The following is a 21,732-nucleotide window of genomic DNA, read 5'->3' as shown; positions in this document are numbered from 1 at the left end:
GTTCTCATCTTCTATTACCATCCTGACATACTGACCTTCCCACTATTTGCCATCCTGGAAACTTAACACCTTTCATCTTTATCTTGTTACTTTTCTAAAAGCTGGCTGTTCTTTTGCTACAGTGTTGTATGAAGACCTAGCTCCAAATCCAACTCACCACCCCATATGCCCTCAAAAGGCAAGCCACTTATATTTCTGAGCATCAGTCTGCCCATCTGTAGAATAGGGAGAGAACATCTCTCTCAAACATCTCTCATCTAGGTATTTTCTGGATCTTGGCCCAACTTCAGAAATAATCTCCATCTAGGAGAATGATGAACATGAGATGGCTCTTACCAAGAGTAGAGATTATTATCAAAGGTCACACAGGTCATGGGGAAGAAAAGACAACTTTAGATCACTGTTGGGGCTCCAGGGATGAAGATGGGGAAGTTGAGGTCCTTGATATGGGGCATTGTCATACCCTTTTATTAATGGTGGACCGCCTTGAACAACTAGATAAATACATCCTGAAACCTGGAGATTTCTTTCCCTTCCCAATCAAATGCAAAACTTCGGTATAAACTAGCTTTGGCCTCTGAGTCCTTGAACAGCCATTGTTTTTCTCTCCATAAAGTCAGACTTAAATCTAAGCTAAGGAAAGTCTTATTAAAGGCAAGCATGTTTTGTTCCTGAGACTAGGCCCAGGAGCGACAGGATGGCTTCAAGAGCTCATCCATGAGACAAAGATGTTCCCTTCTGAGTTTGGTGGGCTGTCTGAGAAATTTCTCTGTGTTTGGATAACAGCACAGCTCCCAGGCCTGGCTAAAACTGGGAGAGTTTGTGGAGGACACAGAGCATGAGCTACTACCTTGTCATCTATTTCTGCAGCCATTCGAAAATAGCACAATTGGCCAGACCAAGATGAAGCAGCTGACACTCTAGGTACACAGAAGTCCAAACTGGAACATCATGACTTGGGGTAGCAGCATTTAATGTGTGATATCCCCTGTTCTTCATTGAAGGCCAGAGAAAGTAGAAGTGGACAATTCAGGGCCAGCTTGAGCATTCTTCAATTAATCTAGATAAAACCAATTCTCATTTTCCATTACCATCCTGACATACTGACCTTCCCACTATTTGCCATCCTGGAAACTTAACACCTTTCATCTTTATCTTGTTACTTTTCTAAAAGCTGAAGACCTAGCTCCAAATCCAACTCTCCACCCCATATGCCCTCAAAAGGCAAGCCACTTTGCCCTGAGATCCTTGACAATGCACCATGTCAAGGACCTCAGGGAAAATTGAAAGTGGTTCTTAGGTGATCAGGGACTAACATAAATAAAACTGCCAATAACTTTGAAATACTGAGACTAGGAAAGACCCCCAAATCAGGCCATCATTTGGATCATGAGGACAAGCCAGAACATTTGAACCAGAGGGAGAGCCTGTGGTTCACATGACAGATGCCTGCCTGCTTATTCTTTGACATTCCTGCTCTCTTCCTTTCTTTTCCTTCTACATGTGAGATTTGTTAGTCCCTATCAGGGAATTAATTCACTGATTGAGTTAAGACTCTTATAACCCAATCATTTCATCTCTGAATGTTCTTGGTTTTGGGAAACACCTCATATATGAACCATAACAATGGCCTCAATGTACTTGGAATTTTCCCAGTTGCTTTCATAGGGAGATAAGGAATGGCTGCCTTTGCAGCTTGGTATTCTGGCCTAGGTTTTTCCTTGATAAAGTAAGCTAAAGACTTTACCCTGCAACAGACCTCAGGTCTCAGAAACCAGCATGAGAGAGGGAGTCTGAGATATTCAGAGAAAACACTATATCTGGAAAAACTCAGATAAGCAAATAGTCTAACTAACAATAATTGATATGTTTAATATGTCTAAATAATAATGAGACAGAATTTGTGATAGTATCCCTCCATTCCTGTTCGCAGTATTTTAAAATCATAAAATGCATGAAGCATCTCCAAATATTACTCCATTACCATTAAAACTTGCTCATTGATGATATTAAGGTTGTAATGATACAATGTTAAGGTCCATTAAAGTGTTCTGTCAAGACTTCCCCATGTCACCTCACAGTTGGCAATTTGTTTTCTGCCTCTACCTCCTTGGCTCTGTAACATATTCTGGAATTCAGACTTTCTAAGGGTCTGTCCTGAGAAGATTGATAGTGTCTGGCAAATGCGTGGAGGCAATGGGCTCACATCCTGAGAGTGCTTTTTAACATGAGCATCAGCACATTTCACATGGCCTCAAAGGAAGTCTCTCTCATCCCTCTTCAGTCCTAATGCTGACAAGTCCTATCATTTAAAGAGCAACTCATTTTAATGGGTCCGCAGAAAACAGAGGGGCAATGGGAAGGAGTAGCTAAGAGTCAGCCTGTGTGCTTTTTTTTTCCTAGCACAAATTATCACTCCAACATTAATTCTCTGATTCTATGACACCAATAATTCAAGTCCATTCTGACACTAACTACCCAGAGATAGAACAGATCCTATAAGGGCTCAGTCCTGCAAAATGGCCCACACTTCAGATACTAGCTACAAATGGAGTCTCCAGGCTGCCTGCACGTCTGCCCACCTGACTATAAATTTAGAGGTTCCTCTGATTCCCCCCTCAAGTTTGATAATTTGCTAGAATGACTTGCCTCTGAAAAAATTCAACACAGCTACAATTACAATTAAGAATAATTTTATTGTAAACAGACAAATGGAAAAGATGTACAGGATGCAGGGGGTCTGAAGGGCAGGTGGTTGTGAAACAGACTGAATTTGGGGGCAGAATTAAGAGAACTTCCTGTCACTAAGAGAAGGAAACTAAAGAGCTTTAGCCTTCCACCCTGACAGGTGCCAAAGAACCTGGAAGCCAGTCTTACACAGTCTAACCAAATCTGCCTTCACTCTCCCTTCCTTGTCTCCTGTCCTTCGAAAGTTCTTCTGAACTTCAGGAATTTTCAAAGATGAAATATTTTGAAACAATGAAGTTTCTTCCATCTTCCTTCATAACTAGCTTGAAATGAAACCCATTTTCCTTCCAATTTGACTCCAAGTATTTCTGCTGCAGTGAGCATTGTAGACCAGCCTCCCTCTCCCAGGGCAGTATTAACCTACTCAGTAACCACTGCATGGATCTCCCATGCCTTCTGGCACACCACCCTCCCAGCACCGGGATGTGTCCCTAAACCCCAAAGCTCTGTTAGTTCCTTGTTTCAGAATTTTTCTAGTAGTCCTATTACATAGGTGTTGTTGATTTAATCCTTGGCTGTTGGTAATCGCATTAGCTTAGACTTGAGCAGATAGAGGTATGGGGAGAGGGAAAATAGAGTTTTCTCCATCTTGAGGTACTAAGGAACATTCCACCTCAGGTGACAAAACCCCAGCTATTAACCTGCCTTTTTCATGGTCAGATATTACCTTGTTAAAATTAAAAAAGAAATAGGTCTAACCAGCTTAAGGGACTTTCCAGCTTTGGGGCAAGTCCAGAGCACCAAGGCACTAAGCCATGGGCAGAAACCGTGTCAACCACCCCCAAACACATGGTAGGTAAAGAGGGAGGTTTCCAGACCAAATGTAAAAACCTGCCACCTGTGGTGGATAGCCCCTTAGCAGTTTCCTCTCTTAAAGGCAGTCCTTAGAGCATACTTCCATTTCAGTAAATAAACACTTTATGCTTTTCTAACAGTCTGTTGACTAAAAATCAAATGAGAATGATATCACCAGGGAACAATCAAACTCCATCTCCAGCCTCTCTCTATCCTGAAGGTCAGGGAATTGGGCTAAAAGTTCCAACCCTCTAATCTGTGGTTGATCCCTTTGGTGATCTCTCCTGGGGGGATGGGGGAGAGGTGCCTAGGGGCCTGCCAAGAATCACCTCATTAACATAAATTCAGTTGTGTTCAAAAGGAACTTCTTATGAATTAAAAAAAAAAAAAACCTAATCACTTAGGAAATTCTAGGGGTTTTAAGAGTTCTGTACTAGGAACTAGGGAAAATGTCAAACGTGGGGTTTTTTAGCTGGTTCAGAGAGGTGGTGCTGTGGCAAATTACCTGGCTATTCTGTACAATGAGTATCAGGTTTCTGTTTTGTAAAGTGAATATCTAAAAACATCTCAAAGCTACCTGGGAAGGCTGTGCTCACTGGGAGGAAGTGTGAAAGGCACTTGCACGCTGTGGGTTGTCAAACAAGATGAATGGAAACTGGTATTAGGACAGACTGATCTCAGGAGGCAGTCGCCCTTCACACCCAGAGTGTGGCTGAAGTGGGAACCACCTGGAGCTCCTGGCTGTGAAATGGCACAGCTTCAGAACATTGTTTGTTCATTTCTATAAACACACATCTATCCCATGATTCAGCATTTCTATTTGTAGGTATTTACCCCCAAATAACTAGAGACTTACGTTTACAAAATAGAATTGTACTCAAATGCTCTTAGCAGCTTTCTTCATATTAGTTTAAAATAAAACAAACAAACAAAAACTCTGGAAACTACAGGTAAATAGATAAGCAAATAATTGTGGTACAATTTTAAAAAATAAACTACTATTATAAAAACCAAATTGGATGAAACTTAGCCTACAGAGGAGCCAGACACAAAAGGGCCTATCCTTTGTGTTCACCTATATTAAATCTGGAATAGTTACAGCTAACCTGTAGTGGCTGAAGAACATGACTGTGCATGGTAATGTCACCAGAATGGGGGTCCTGAGAAGGTCCCACAAAAGGGAAGGGGACCTCAACTCAGGCCATGAGGGTCCTTCACATCATTGCAAAAAGTGTTGCAGTAAATCACATTCAGAAAAAGACCAAGAAGCACCATTGGAGGGTTGGGTAACTCAGGTTTATTATGCCAAGGGACCCAGATGAGCTATTGCTCTAAAATTCTGGCTCCTGAGCAGTGGGGTTACAGGGTTTTTATAGGGCAGTGTAGGAGATCAGGTTACAAGGGCAGTATTGGTTTCTCATAAGTGGGTTTGAAATTGGGGTTTGCTCAAGTGGGAACAGCAGTTGGAACAGGGAGGAAGCTTGTGGAGGGAATTCTTTGAATAAGCAGTTTAATGAAGCAGAAAAAGGCAGAGGAACATCTGCAAGTGATATCAGGAAGTGGCCTTTATCACAGGTAGCAGTTTCTCAAGATAACCACAAGCTTAACAGCTATAATTCAAAACTAGCATAGAAATGTTACAATTTAAATGAATATTTAAACAACTCTCACAGAGACAAGTAATTAAGTAACACTCCTACAGAGAACAAAGCTATAAAGTAACATTTTTTTTTCTCTTCAAAAGGAATTTGAGGACAGGTCAAAATGAGGCACCCATTGAATTTACTGAGAGAAAGAAGTGCATACTCTGAGAGACAGGGTAGATTGTGGGCTTTGGAGAAGAACACACCAGCTTAGGCATGTCTACATGTAAGATCAATAGTAAGGGTGTCACCATTGGGATGTTCAGTTAAAGTCCAGGTCCTCAGGGTCCCAAACAAAGAGGTGTGCAAGACACAGAAGTAACAAGCAAAGTACAGATTATTGAAGGTGAAGATTTATTGAAGGTGAAGGTAGCACTCCATTAGATAGAGCAGAGTGGGCTGAGAGAGAGAGACAGAGACAGAGACTGACAGAGTGAAAGAGAGAGGCAGGCCCAGGGCCCCAATGTCAGAAAAGTAGGGTCTCATATGCTGAGGTGTGAGGCATTCTCTTGCCTATAAAGACATGATTAAAGACTTTTGGTTACCTTATGATACCTCATTAGAGTATTTTCCAATCCTCCCCCACTTTGTTACTGTCTAGAGTGCTGAGTTCATTATCTCAGTAAAGAATTGAAAAACAGTATGCAGAGATAGCAAGAGGAGCAAGTTTATTGCAAAAGTGACAGTAACAGACTTCTCTAAAGAGAAGGGGCCACAGACGCAGGAGTCCGGTGGGGGAATTTGGGGTTGTTCTTTTTCTGAGCTCTGAAATTTCCTCCTTTCCTATGTCCTTCCCTATCCATGTTCTCCTCATTTTCATTGATTGGTGTCCCATGTGTCCACGAATGTATTTTAGATATTTATTGGATCCCCTGCTTAGGGGCACAAGTAGGAAAGTTTCTGTCTGATAGTGCCCTGCTTGTGTCCCTGAGTAGTACTTCCACCAACCAACACTATGGATATAAATACCGGTTCATATATATATGTTGACATTCTACAGTCTGAAAAGAATGAATGAGAAGGTGTTTTTCCTGGCTAATGGATTATATGCCATCATATCTCAAAAATTCATGAAGGAGATCTCTTAGGGTGTTCAACAAGTAAGAAGCTTCACTGAGATTTACCTAGAAGTAGAATTGATGGACCACATAGTAATTTTATATTTAGTTTTTGAGGAAACACCATACTGTTTTCCATAGTAGTTACACCATTTTCCATTCCTACGAGCAATGCACAAAGGTTCTGGGAATGGGGAAGGGAGGTGGTTGCATCCTTGCTAACAGTAGTTTTCCCCTACTCAGCAAGTACCCACCTTGATTTTGTAATCTCATGGTGTCAGAGCAGGAAGAATGCTTGTGATCCTCATTAAGCACATGAGGTCATTGAGGCCCAGGAGTCTGCTCAGAGGTGCACAGCCCCAAGCCTGTCATTCCTGGCCAATGAGGTACATTAAGGTATATCTGCTTCTTCTTAAACAGATGGCTTTATTTTGAGATCATCATTGACAAGCCTATTCAAAGAAACTGATTTACTCTGCAAAAGCAAAATACTGATATACCAATGTATGAGCCCTGACATGATACCACTTCAGCAGTATGAAATATATTATAGTGTTCCATAGGTTTCAATGGGAGGGAAATCAAATATGCCTATCAGAAATGAAGGTCAGGCAGAACTAGTAATTGAACTTCTCCCTGAAAGGCATGAGAAAATTCTTTGGAAGAAGGCCCTGTGGCCTGAACACACACTTCCTACTCATTCATGCACATGGGCACACAAAGCTTATAAGATATAAGAGGTGGGATGGTCCTCTAGGAAGGACCCACAGCCATTCTGAGGGGCAGCCCCATCTGTACTCCATGAGTCTACTATGTACCTGTCACTCCAAGTCCTTCTCAATTCCCAGGGCAACAAGACCAAGAGAAGCCCTGGAAAGACTGATGCTGAGTCCCACGGGCTCAGGTAGCATGAGGGGTAGGATGAAGCAAGTCCAACATTTATTTCCCTTTGATAGCATGAATTGTAGATATAATAACCTCCACTATGGCTGTCTTCTTTTTCCATAGTTTTAGTTAACTGTAATTATCACAGTCCAAAAATGCTAAATGAAAAATTCCAGAAATGAACATCTTTGTGAATTGCAAATTCTGTACCATTCTGAGTAGTATGACCAAATCTTGAGTGGTCTTGCTTAGTCCTTCTAGGACAGGAATCATACTTTGTCTAGAGTATCCACGCTGTATATACCACTTCCCTGGTAATCACTTAATAGCTATCTTGGTTATCAGATCAACTGTCACATGATTTCAGTGTTTGTGTTCAAGTAACACATTTCCCCCAGCTGCTTAACTCAGACTTATTCCAACGGAAACTGGAGTTCAGGGAAAGAGACAACTGAGAAGCATGAAAGAACTTGAGACCAGACCAAGAGATGCCCCACACACTGTTAGCCACAGCAATGCACCAGCCCAGCCCAGAGTCAGGAGAAGCTGTTGCAAAGCCACATTGTAAAGAAGGTAGATGTACACAAACAGGACAGGAGAATTGAGGCCGTTCTTGAATTCTGCCATCACGCTCATGAGGTGACACAAGTAATACACAAGCTTTCAAGAAACCTTTAGATTTGAATAAGAAAAAATCTGTGACTGTTGTTGAATAAATATCAGAGGGAATCTTCTGAAAGTATAGACCATTCAAAACCCCTAAGACTCTTGTTTAATGGGACAGAGTGTGTCTTTTTCCACCAGCTTAGTGGTCAGAAGCTCACATGTATTATCTAATTTGGAGAAATTTGACCATTTTTATTCTTGAGTGTTATGGACTAAAATCCATACTCACTAAAAAGAGTTAAAGTGAACTAGGCTCCAAGAGTCAAAGTAACTTGCCTATGCACATGCGGCTAGTAAATAACTAAACATGGACAGTCCACCAAGTCTGCTTTTATTAATCACAGTTTATCTTCTAATACCTGTCTGCAGAGTGATCAGTCAACTTTTTGATTTATCTGACTTTTCTGACTCATACAGAAATGCAAGAGCAGAGTGAGAAAGTAGGAAACTCATTTTGCAATCTATTAAAATATGACACCACAGTTGCCTATCTCTGAAGGAGAATGGTCCTCTGGTTTTGTCAACCATAAAATGAGCCTTAGTTGCTGATAACTGCCAAGAGGGTAGTTTGTGAGGTGTCCTGGCTAGCCATCAGGGAAGAGCAAAGACCAGAAGCTGGGCTTTCAATCACTGCACTAGAGAGTACTGCTTCTCTAGCCAAAGACCTAGAAGCCACAGGTGGCTGCTATGTTGTCATACTTGTGTTAAAAATAATAAAATAAAAAATATGGGGAAGCCATCAGGCTGAAGTTGCTCCAGCACCCTGGGTTCCTACAAAAGTCAACTAAAACTCAACTGCTTTGGGTCCCCAAAGGCCCATGTATTAAATGTATGGGACCCAGGGTGGCAAGTGTTGGGAGGTGCTGTGGATGTTCAGGAATAGTGGGCTTTATGGAAGGCCCTTTGGTCACTGGAGGCATACCACTAACTGGGACACTCATTCTGCAATCTGTTAAAATATGAGTACTAGATTTTCATTTTTTAAAAAGTCTCTAGAGCCACCTTCAAACTACATAGGCCACCTGTAGGATGGCTCTAGTGTCTTATAGGTAAGGACATGAGACTTCCTTCTGTTTCAGGTTTCCCTGCTGGAAACAAAGAAGAACCAAGTCACAGAGGACAAATGAAGCAAAGGAACATTCAGTGAGCCCCACCATGCCTTTGAATTAAAAAAACGACTACCCCACTGTACAGATGGTGGGGCTGAGCCTCAAGGAACTCACACAGCAGCCAGAGATAGCACCTCACCCCTTAACCTGCAGGTGGGGGTTCAATACGTATTTGGTCTTATTAGAAACACCTGGGTAGTTTAAAAATTGCAACTCCTAAGTCTGCCTCTCCAGGGACTCTGGTTCATGGCATGGGACAGCCTGTTCCATTTCACTTTTTAAAAATGTTTCCCAACTGATTTTAATGTGCAGTTGGGATTAAGAACCTGTGGTTCTCGACATTGTCTGAAGTATACATTGTATGCACATTGAACCAGTTAGGGAAGCTTAAAACAGGTACTAAACCCAGTCCCACCCACAGACATTAATGAATGAATTGATCTCAAATTCTGGGCATCAAGATTTTTAAAAGATCCCGGGGTGATTCTTGGGCAAACATAAGACCCAAAGTTTTAGGTGACATTTAGAAAAAGAATGAGTGTGACAACTGGCTGTCTGCTAAAACACCCATATCATTTTCTAGAGTCAAGCTCTCTGGCTCTAAACAATGGACCCCAAACAGAGAGAACATCTGTAGCTGGCCCTGCATGATTCAGCTGCTTGTGTCCAGTGTTTCAGTTGTCTCAAAGCTCTTCCCCTGAACTCCTGCTTTTCCTCGGCCCTATCTGAGCCTGGAGCCCAGCAAGCTTCTCAAGGGACCCCATCAAATACTTTTCAGTTCTCACTGGTCGATTTTCTGGGTCATGTTACCTTTGCAGGGCATTAGTGGCCTGACTTCTGAGGAAATGGAGTTCTCAGTCCCCAGGGATGCCACAGACTTGATGGAGACACAGACTATCTAAGAAGAACAGGAAGGGATGACTGTCTAGAACAGCAGTCTCACAGAGTCACCTGGAAGACTTGTCATGCCCACATAGCAGGCCACAGGGCCCACCCTCAGAACTTCTGATTCCATGGGTCTGTGTGGGCACCAGGACTTGTATGTATAACAAGCTGCTGCTGATGATCCATCAAGCATCCTTTGAGAAACCCTGGTCCACAGGCTGCTGCTTTCCACCTTTTCCAATATTATAACTTTTTCTCTGACTTGAGAATTCTCTGCAAGTGTAAAAAAAATTATCCTGCTTCTTATGCCTTGGAAGCAGAGTGGAAAGAAGGACAGAGGGTAGAAGAGATAGAATTATATCTGTTTTCTAATCCCTGGCATCTGTGAATGTTGGGTTACATGAAAAGGGGAATTACAGTTTTCAAATAGAATTAAGATTGCTCATCAACTGACCTTGAATTTAGGAGATTAGGCTGGGTTAACCAAGTGAGCCCATATCATCATAGTGAAGCTTCTTTCTTGAGTAGAAGAAAAGGAAGGAAGAGAAAAGACTTGAAAGTGAAGGGCACCTGACCATATTTGCTGCATTGAAGGTAGATTAAAAAAAAAAAAAAAAAGCCATCAGCGAAGGAATTTGTGTACTGCCAGGAGCCGGAAGCAGCCCTTGGCTGACAGCGCCAGTGATGAAACGGGACCTCTGTCCCACAGCCACAAGGATTTGATTTCTACAAGCAATCTGAATCTGAATGACCAAGGAAACGGGTTCTCTCTAGCACCTCCAGAAAGAAACCCAGCCCTGTTGACACCTATGTGGAACGTCTGATTTCCAGGGCCATGAACTAACAAGTGGGTGTCATTTTAAGTCTTTGGATATGTGGGAATTTGTTGCTGTGTGTGATTTAATCTTCACAGTGGCTTCCTCTTATATGGAGAACCATGCACCTTGGTCCCTCCACTGGGACACACTAATCCTATTCCAGTTGCATCCCAAAACTCTTTTTCTGAGTGCTGCTCCTTGCCCTGGTTCTGTGTTTGTACACAGTACTGAGGCTTCTAGGACCCTTCCCCAATGACTCTTTTGGACCAGGTAAAACAGGTGGGATTTCTATAGGCAGAAACTGTGGGAAGAAAAACCAGAGAGGTTAAGGTAGCATAGGAAAAGAAGACAAAGGGAAAGCAAAAAACTGTCTCTTATTACAGTTGAGAAAAAATACAATCAGGGAGCTGACACAGGGATCAGAGGGAGTAATGTCAGCCCAAGTGGAAGACTTTGCAGACATAATACCACCCTGACTCCAAAACCCTTCTTCTGAGAGGCACCCCCAGCTTCTTTTGTAAAACTTCCAGTGATGGAGACCTCACTATGCCAAGGCAATTCAGTTCCAGCCTTACATAGTGTTACATTCACAAAATATTGAAATTGTTGGAAACTTCCCAACAGGGAAAGGTAGCTTTGGGTCTTGTGTAAAGGCACATCATTACTCTTCCAGCAAGATCCAAGCACGTGCTTCACTGCCTATGGATGGCATTAGGCTGACAGAGTCCTGGATCACTTTGTCTTCTCCATTGCTGAGGCCTCGCATTTGTGAGCTGCAGTGCTTCCAGGAAAAACTTCTGACAAGCCTCCTGGATCAGCTCAGACCCCCGTTTCTCTCCCATGGCCTTTGATTCATGCAGCTTTTATCATTGTTACCTATAAACAGCATTATTTCCTTGAGCAGTATCTAGCAACCAGCTGTCTGTAGATAAACACTCTATATATTTTTGTTAGTAAATGGATGATTCTAATATTTTGAGGTTAAAAAATGATTTAGCCAGATGCAGGTCATGGAAATAAAACTTTTTCTGTGTATTCTTGTTTTAGTCAGCTTTTTAGCTACTGTGACTAAAGGACCCAACCAGAACAATTGTAGAGGAGGAAAAATTTATTTGAGGGCTCACGGTTTCAGAGGTCTTAGTTCAAAAAAGTCGGGCTCCAATCCTCAGGGCTTGAGGTGAGGCAGAACATAAGTGTGGAAGAGTGTGGCACAGGGAAGCAGCTCACATGTAGATCAGGAAGCAGAGAAAGAGAGATCTCCAATTGCCAGATACTAATATACACCCAAATTCATGCCCCAATTCCCACCTCCTCCAGCCACACCCTACCACTCAGTTAATCCCTATCAGAGCATTGAATCACTGATGAGGTTAAGACCCTTACAACCCAATCATTTCTCCTCTGAACCTTCTTGCACTGTCTCACATGTAAGCTTTTGGGGGACTCCTCACATCCAAACCATAACAATTCTTAAAAACATTCTTTTAAAAGTTATATTCTAATATATAAACATTTGGATAAGATGATATTTTCTCTTCTATTTTTGTTTTTCTGGGGTGGTTTTTGGGGGTTACTGGGGATTGAACTCAGAAGAACTGATTGTGTTACATGTGTTGTTGAAGATTACAGGGATTTGATTCATCAGAGGTTCATTAGACTTTCCATTCCCTCAAAGCTAGTATTTTTGTTTTTTTCAGGGACTATTGACTTTCTTCAGAGTGTTCTATCTGCTTACTTGAGGACAGCTGTCTAGTGCTGTTACCATTTGGTTTATCTACAGAATAAATCTTTGGTCTCCCTTGAATGGGGCAGCAGAAGAGCTGGGAGGAGAGGAAGGACAGGGGTGCACAAATTTCATGGGCTTGGAAAAGGTCAATCAAGTTGCCCTCCATTCTTCAGTTTATGGTAGGGTTACTTTGTGATAAACCCATTGCAAGTTTAAGATATCTTAGCTGGAAAATGCATTTATTACACTCACCTGTAGAATGTCACAGTTAGCAACATAGCATGCTGCAGAGGTTGGTTGTATCCCCTCATGATCATGTGGGTGTTCCACCTCACTACCACTGCCCCGTATTGAGAAAGATCATACCACACAGTTCTAGCCCAGGAAAAGAGCAAAATTCAAAATCTGGAGGACTATTTCTACTGAATATGTTGCTTCATACCATCATATAAAGTTGAAAAAAATTTAAGTTGAACTATCTTGGATAGGAGCCATGTGTACAGACTTTCAACTGTCCCCCACTTAAGCCCCATTCTTGATCTCTGCCCCTTGGTTCTTATTTCTCTGGGTGCTAAGAGGTTACTTTGTGATAAACCCATTACAAGTTTAGCTGGAAAATGCATTTATTACACCCACCTGCAAAATGTCACAGCTTAGCAACATAGCATGCTGCTAAGCTGTGTGTTACATGTGTTGTTTAAAAGGCATAAACATTATCCTATGTGTCCTGCATTGGTGGGGCCCCTTAGGGGTGAGCTCAGGATGAATGAAGTCCTCACATTTCAGATGAATAATCCACACAGTCACGTTGGTGGAACTTACCCATGTTCAGCACAATCGATTGCCATTCTTCCATTCTACCCCACTAGAATTCCCCTGTCTGCTCTTATCTGTTTCCTCAGAATGAATGCCTTTTAAATTCTCACATTCCATTTTGGTGAGGAGGAGTCAAATGCTTATCACTAAGTAGACACATTTATCTAAGAGTTCCTGTTTTGCTTTTTTCAGTTATTTCAGAAATAAATATATATTTTCTATATGAATTAACAATTGGGCAAGATGGAGCAATTTGGAACAGAACCAAATGAATAAAATATGATTTTAACACTTTAGGAAGTTACAAATGACTTTGGCTGACTTCTTAGCAGGATTCTTTTTTTTTTTTTTTCCTGATAGAAACTTATATATCTTTTGAGAACAAATTTAAATAAAAAAATCAAGATGGTCCAGAGGCATTTTCATTAAAAACACTGATACCAAAAGGGAAATGGTAGCTTTCCCTTCCCACTTTTACATCAGCCTTACATTCCAAGATGATGTGCCTTCCTAGGAGAACCCAGACAGGACCCTCATGGAGGACCCTGATTTCTTTATCCTGATCAGACCCTGACCCCTCTAGAGGATCTGGTTAATAAGGAAACCCATTCCTCACAGCTACAGCAGAGGGGGATCCTATCCATTGTGTGTTGTTGCCTTTCACTAAAATATTGCTTCCTCTACATATTGGAATCTACTCCTGGAGCACTGGAGACTTAACCAAATGCTACAAACCTGGGCAGGTATTTAGTATCACTCCATCCCCAGGGATGACTGAGGTCAGACACCAATTTCCAGATATTTGCCTTCCCTTACAAAGTCAAGCCCAGGGAATGTTTAAAATCTCCTGTGGCTACATGGAATAAATCTGCATCCCGACAGCTCATCTCAGGAGATTGAGCTGCACCAGGCAGGGGTGTCTGATTGATGTATGGTGAGGAGGTTGTACCCCGCTGACCACCCCCCACCTGGCCTGATAATCCTTTACCCTGTCAGTCTTCTCTTTCAAGGTGGTTTAATTGAAATGGAGCTCATGGTGACAAAGACCCCAACTTCTGTGATTCACAAGGACCTAAAGGGCTCCATTGCCTAAGAGACAATCCAATGCCTAAAGGGTATATGGCTATCCTAATCACTCTGACTTTTAGCAACAGTTGGAATTCACCTCCAAGTAAGATAGCTGGAAAATAATTGCACATCCCCTCTGCTGAAACCAAGGTAGGAAATGATTGCAAGGAAATCCCTCATTTAAGTTGCTGGGGAGAAGACCCAGGCTGATGGTAACTCTTCCCAGTCACACCTTGGAATAGGCATCTCCTCCCACCCCACTATGAACAGACCAACACCCAGTGGACACCAGGCAGTTATAATGTCCTGTGAGCCAAAGACTAAATCATAGTACAATTGTCAGGATGATCTTATACAATAACATGGCCTTTCTTTTTTTCTCTAGGAACACAAGTCTTGCATACTTCTGTGCATACTGCTTTTACTATGGGAGGAAATATGGGAAGCACTTAATTCAGAGAAAGAAGAAGAGATGAAAGTTAGAGTTAGCTGAGAATGTACCAGCTACACCATTTAACTAGTGGGAATGTAGCTTTGGCTACTTCCTGTGTGTTAACATGATAATCCTAAAGAACTAAAATATAAATAAAGACACCCCCCCCCAATAAGTCTTTATTCATTCAAGCTTCTGCTATCCCTGAGTCTAACAATCCTGCCAGTTTATGGGAGATGCCAACACTAATTTAGGGAATTCAAATACAACAAACAGGCTAGGGACTGGGGGCTGGAGGAGAGGTAATTGTGAAGCAAAGAACAGTGGCTTGGGAGGCTGACATAGGAGAATAATGAGTTCAAAGCCAGCCTCAACAACTTAGTGGGACCCTATGCAACTTAGTGAGACACTATCTCAAAAAAAAAAAAAAGAAAAAAAAATGCTGGCGATATAGCTCAGTGGTTAAGTGCCCCTGGATTCAGTCACTGGTACCAAAAAAAGGGAAGGGGGGGGGGGGCAAAGAACTCATCAGTGAGGTGATAATAACTTTGCTATGGTTTGAATGTGAGGTATCCCCCCAAAGCCCATGTCTGAGACAATGCAAAAAGGTTTAGAGTAGAAATGATTGGGTTATGAAAGCCTTAGCCCAATCAGTTAATTGATCCCCTGATGGGATTAACTGGGTGGTGACTAAAGGCAGGTAGGGTGTGGCTACAGGAGATGGGTATGGGGGCATGCCTTTGGGGTATATATTTTGTATCTGGCAATGGAATCCCTCTCTCTCTGCTTTCTGACCATCATGTGAACCACTTCCCTCTGCTATACCCTCTGCCATGATGTTCTGTCTTACCTTGAGCCCCGAGGAATGCAGCCAGCTGTTTATGGACTGTGACTTTTGAAACTGTGAATCCCCAAATAAACTTTTCCTCCACCAAAATTGTTCTTGCCAGGTCTTTTAGTCATAGTAGGGGAAAAAGCTGACTAAAATAGACTTGGACTTTGAATAATGAGTATAATGGCGGTGAGAAAAGGAAGAAGGAACAAGATATAACAGAGAATAAGAGCAAAAGCAGGATAAAGCAGGTGTCTGGGGAGGCTGAGAGCCCTGGCAGCCTGGAAGGGATGGGAGTGGGCAGAGAATTAAAAGGTGGCCAGTGCAGCTTACAAGAGACTGGGATTCTGGACCAAGGAACTACAACTTTATTCTTTAGGTAGTGGAGATCTGTGGAAGTATTAGGTGGGATATCACTTGTGAAGATCTGCCATTCCCAACCAGCCAAGGCTGCAGGATGGAGGGTTGAGTGGAAAGGGGTGACACTAGAGGCTAAAGATGCACTAAGAGACTGGGGCAGCAATCCACCTGAGAAATATAATGGAGGAAACTACAGACAAGAGAAGGCGACTGAGACAAAATTATATGTAGAATTGGCAGAACTGGGGAAAGAGAACAGGGAGTTGAAAAAACTGATCTTGATGTTTCAGTGGCTAGGATTATAACAAGGCTAGTCACCAAGATGCAAAAGTTCAGAAACTGGAAAAGAATTTAAACAGGGAGGCTATGTTTGCTTTGGGATTCACTGACTTTGATATAGAGGTGACCAATAGACAGGCATAAATTTAGTTCTGGTGTGAAGGAAAGGGACTGGGGCTTGAGACCTTGAATGAGAATTATCTTCATTTTTGTAATGCCCAAGCCATGGAAAGAGAGTGGAGAGTGGATGAGAGAAAAGAGGATTACAAATGATGTATTAGTTAACTGTTGCTGAGTAACAGATTACCCTAAAACCTAGCAACTTGAAACAACAAACATTTACTGCCTCACAGTGTGATGGTCAGGAGTTTGGAAGGAGCAGCTGAGCTGGGTAGTCCAGGCTCAGGGTCTCTCTTAGGAGACTGCAGCCAAGCTGCCAGCAGAGGCTGCATTCATCTAAAGGCTCCACAGGGGCTGGGGGACCTGACATTAAGCTCACTCACTTGGCTGCGGTGGGCAGGAGGCCCCAATTCTTCATTGTGTGGGCCTCTTTCTAGAGGGCCCCATGACATAACAACTGGCTACCTCCTGAGAGAATGAGCCATGAGAGTGAGAATGACAAAAGTTGTATGTTTTGTAACCAAATATCAGGATTGACATGCTGCCACTTCTGCTGTGCTCTTCACACAGAGCACCCCATATGGTGTGATCTGAGTGAGCACACAAGGGAGGTGTCAGGGAAGGGGGATGATTAGGAGGATGCCAACTACAGATCACCACCTGGGAAACGGCCAAGAAAGAGGACTCCATAAGTAACGCACCAAAAGAAGGAACACCACAAGCTCTAACACATGTAGGCTGATTACTAAAGAATAATGTCACGTGGGGGATTTTCTAGTAGGAAGGGGTGGTTTAGGTGCCAACAATTCCCAGGGATGGAGCTGAATGAGCACATAAATTAGGCTGCTGGACCTGGTGATGAGCTGCCAGGCCTCCATGGTCAGGCGCAGGGATGTAGAAGCAAGTGGAAGCTAAGTCACAGCAGTTGGAGAAGTGAATGAAAAATGAAGGCCACTTCCAAAAGCCTTGATGGTGAAGAAAGCAGAGGCCAAGTGCGGTTTGCAGGGGAAGGTGGTGCTGTGCACTGTAATTTGCTTTGATCTTGTCTGTAGAAGACCACAGGGAAAAGGTGGAGGGAACAGTCTGAAGATAGGACACAGAGATTGTAATTGATGGCCCAAAGGTCCCAGAGGACAAATGAAGACAATGATGGAAAACACAGATGAGAGCATTAATCCCTCTTCTTCCAGCAAAAGGCAAGGACAGGTGGGGGGCAGGTGCAGTGAGGAAGGGCGTGAGAGGTTAGGAGGCCAGTCTGAGGATCTCCATTTTATTCTAACCCTGAGACAAGGGGTGAGGTGGCAGGGGGTGGGGGAAAGGTCTGAAGAGGTCAAAAGGTCATCTAAATCAGCCTGGAATGTCTCCAGGGACAGGCACTTGCTTTGAGTTATGCCCATGACCTTCCTACTATTTTATGGAAGCTTCCTTACACACAATGACCAAAGATTAGCATATACCCACATTTCATTTTTTCTTGACTTCTCAAGCTCCCCAGAGCCATCCCAGGCATCTGGAATTTTTGGGCTGCTATCATTGGTGCACAATTTATGTCTACCTATATGTTTGGGATGTCTGCAAAGCATCCATTTATAGTAACAAACAGAAGCTCTACGCAAGTCTGGGGGAACTGCAGCCTGACAATCAGGGGCATTTGTTCCCATGGACCACCTCTGGAGATGATGGGAGCCCTCACCAAATCCACCTCCACTCCTCAAATCTAGGAGAAGCGAGGATATTGATTCCAGTTTCACATGCAATGATCCTGAATCATCCGGGCAACTGGGAGAGTGGCCCCTCAGCAGCTTTAGGCTGAAGTACCTGTAAACCCAAGTGAGCATCAAGGGGGCCCCACCAGAGGCCTAGCTAGACTCAGTGTCCCTTCATTTCTTTTCTGTGTGGTGTTGAGCTAGTATTCCTAGCACATGTGACTCTGCTCTCTCATCTTTAAACTAGAGTAGTAATAAGAATAGGGTTGCATGTGATGTAACAACATTTTGTACCAGAAATAGTCATGTTGAGTAAACACCAATTATAATAAACATCATTGCTAATTTCCCCAAGTCCAAGGTACAGGATAGTTTATTGCCAAGTAGCTTGGATCTCTGAGGGTCTACTGAGTCAACTCTCCTTCCTATTGCTCAAACACGATGCTGTTTGGTGTATAATGAAATAAATCAATATGCTCAATAAATTTCTGGATGACTCCATCAACCCAAAGAATAGCTACTCTTTAACCTGGTTCTCCATGAGGTCAGGGGCCTGATAGTGCCCCTGATTAGGGGTTTTAGTTCCTAAAACCTAAATAATTTCTGTGGGGTGGACAGGTGTTTTATTGGTTTGTTGCTTTGTTTCCTAATAATACCAGCTCCCATCTTCTCTAGAGATGTGCTTTGGATACCGTTCATCTGACCCAGTAATGCACCTTTCAGACATATTTTACAGATAAGGAAATCAGAACAGAGAGGGTAAGGAATGTCTCAAGCCATACCACTGTCAAATTCAGAGCTGATCTTTGTGCCCATCCCTGCCACCCACCTTCCCTACTCTGCTGCTCTGTCAGGTGAGGCATGAAGGAACCATGGGCAGGTAGACAGAGAATCCAGATGAGGCATCTCTCTCTCCTTGGCATTCCAGGAGCCTGGAAAGGGTGTCTTCAGAAGTATTTCTTGCAGCACTTATCTGGATTCTTCCAGGAATTTTAAAACTCTGAAATCGCAGACTCCTGGGTCTGTTCAATGCTTGAAAATGGTCTCCATAGGATGCCTCTCCTGGCATTCACATGGGATTCAAGATCAGTACCTTCCTTCCAGGCCCATCCTATCCCTGGGTGACAGACTGCTAGAATGCATTCCCCTGCTTTGAGCTCCAAGCCTTTCCCCATAATATCTATCCATTGGATTCTGAAGGATGAATTGTGCTTTCCTTGTGTAAGATCCACATCAGCACCATTGGTCTACCTGAGTTCTGGCACACCCTACTTCATTCACTGCTATAATTTGAAACTGTTTTTCTGTCACTCAGAGTACTTTTCCTTTGCCCTTGGCAGGTTTCTGCCTCCCTTGCCACCTTCCAAGTCTTTTTGCCCTCCTCTGCCTCTCCTAAGCTTGCTAAAAGCAAGGCTCCCTGGGTTGCCAGATTTATCCAATACACACCCTTCCCTTCTACCCCCAGTGCATTAGTGACTGCAGGGTCAGGCTGAGATGTCTGGGGCTTCACTGCCTTCTCATCTGAATTCTATTTTAGTATCTGGCCACTGGTTCCTGGCAAACTTTGAACTGAGTGGTCTGAAAAACTTGCCTGCGCTGGGCTTTTCCCTCCCCAGTGGGACTCCACAAATAGGCTTAATGGTTCATCATATGGGAGGCATAAGCTCTGCAGAATAGACTTTGTAGTTTCTCCAAAAGGGGCTCCCTCTGGGGTTCCTCCACATTTCACTTCTGCAATGGGCTCTGCTCTCTTTTAACCATCAGCCCAACAGTCCCACCATCTTCCAACTCTTAAACAGTTGACCCCAGTGACGTAGGGAACCCTCAGGGCTTGAAGATCCCCCTGACCTCCAGGCTCATTAGTTCTTTATCTCACCTGTTGGGAGCTCAGTGCAGAGAAAAGTATCCTTAGGATAAAGCTTTGGAGAGAGATCTATTCACACACCACCCACTCTGTCAGGCAAAAATGCTTTCTGCCGTAATCAGAAACCTACATCAACTGCTTGACAATAAGGAACAGGTAAGTTTAGCAGTTTCCAATATCAGCATGGCGTTTTTTGTCTTCTCACAGGCCAGATCCAGTGAGCTAGTTATCCCTTTGCCTGGATCCTCCTCATCACAAGATAGCTGTCCATCTTGACCAGGAAAATTCCAAGGGAGGGAGTGCAGCCTGTACTTGAGCCCCTTGTTAGAAGTGAAGAAGAACACTTTCTGTAAGCTCATTAGCACAAGCCCCTTCTGGGTTATTTGACCAGAATAGGTCAAATGTTCATTCCTAAAGCAGAGGCTGGGTAGGGTAGACCATGGCAATGACCAGTGGACTAAGGACAGTAGGAAATCCATGTCTTCTAAAGCAGGTGTCTGTTACAAAGCAATATCAACTGCTTGCCAGTAAGAATCAAGTGACTGCTATGGGGAGGTCAGAGCCTCCCATCCTTCCAGAGAAAAAGGATCCTAAATCAGGGTATGGAGCCATGGAGCTGCTGATGCCAGTCTCTAGTTTCCTTCTTCTGTTCAATGCATTGTGTACCACAGAGATCCCAAAACCTGCATTTGGGGGGAGGAATGCATAGTGTCAATATATGTCACTGCTTGGTAGGTTGGAATTGCTGGTCTGCTAATGGACAACCAGTCTGCTAATAAACACAGTCCGCTAATCCAAAAAGTAAATCAAATCATACTGGACGGCAGGGGTGTAGTGCTAGCATTGACCCTGGGACCTCACAAATGCTAGGCATTAGATCACTTGGGAACAGTTTCTTAAACTCATTCAAGGAAAGAAATACAAAGTAAACCAATAAATAAATATAATAAAGGTGATCATTATGGAATGTCAAATTAATAAGCAAAAAAAAAAATTAGTACTGGGGATTGAACCCAGGATTCTACACTTTCAAGCAAGCATTCTATCACAAAACTGCATCCCAGGCCCTTTGAATAGTCAAAAATGTCTACATGAGGGAGTATCATCCTCAACAAAAAAAGAAACCAGACTGCACCTGGTTGGAGGACTGGTTTGTTTTTTTCCTTGTTTGTTTTGTTATTTATTCCACATGCGCAAAGGGAGAATAGATTAAAAAAAAAAAAAAACTTCTAAAAAGACTACTAAAATTTGGTATCATTCAATCATTATATCAATTAGTAAATTAAGAATCAGTGAAAGCCCACATGGTCCAATTTTAGAGGCAGGCTCCTCCACACAGCTCTAGGGACACTTACCTCTGAGAACCATCAATCCAGCAGCACCTTTCATTTATGTTCTGCCAAACTTACTCAGGCTCACAAATACCTTCAGGTTTCCCCAAGGTCACCTGGTTAATTATTGATGTAGAACTCCTCTCAGAATCATGGTGATTTCCCACATCACATGTTGAGGATGTATGTCAGGGATAAAGGAGGGGTCCCTATGTGGCACTCTCCTGAGCTAAGCATGACTGGACAGAGTCAAAATCCACCAGACTAGAAAAGCTTTCTAATCCACCAATGCATAGAAGAAAGAAGCTTGGAACTCATTTCAAAAGTTGTTTCTACTGGTGATTTAAAGACACATCTCTCTCTCCCACGTATTCACAACACAACAAGGATCTGCATGTGCATTGTACTCTCCAGGCCCCCAGCAGGTGTGAGGTCTAGGTGTGACTTCCTCCACAAGGCCTGGTAAGGAAGGACCTAGGCTCCTTACTCCTCAGCTCCCTCCTCCCAGCCAGAAACAGTTAATTGCCAGCTCCAGGCTGCCTCCAGCCCTGCCCTAATCGGCCTGGTCTCAGGCGGCTGCGCTGTTCTGT

This window comes from Marmota monax, unplaced genomic scaffold, assembly GCF_021218885.2.
Source record: "Marmota monax isolate L192 unplaced genomic scaffold, Marmota_monax_Labrador192_F-V1.1 WCK01_AAM20220418_F8-fsc00161, whole genome shotgun sequence".
NCBI classification, from domain to species: domain Eukaryota; kingdom Metazoa; phylum Chordata; class Mammalia; order Rodentia; family Sciuridae; genus Marmota; species Marmota monax.
This window is presented reverse-complemented; position numbering follows the sequence as displayed.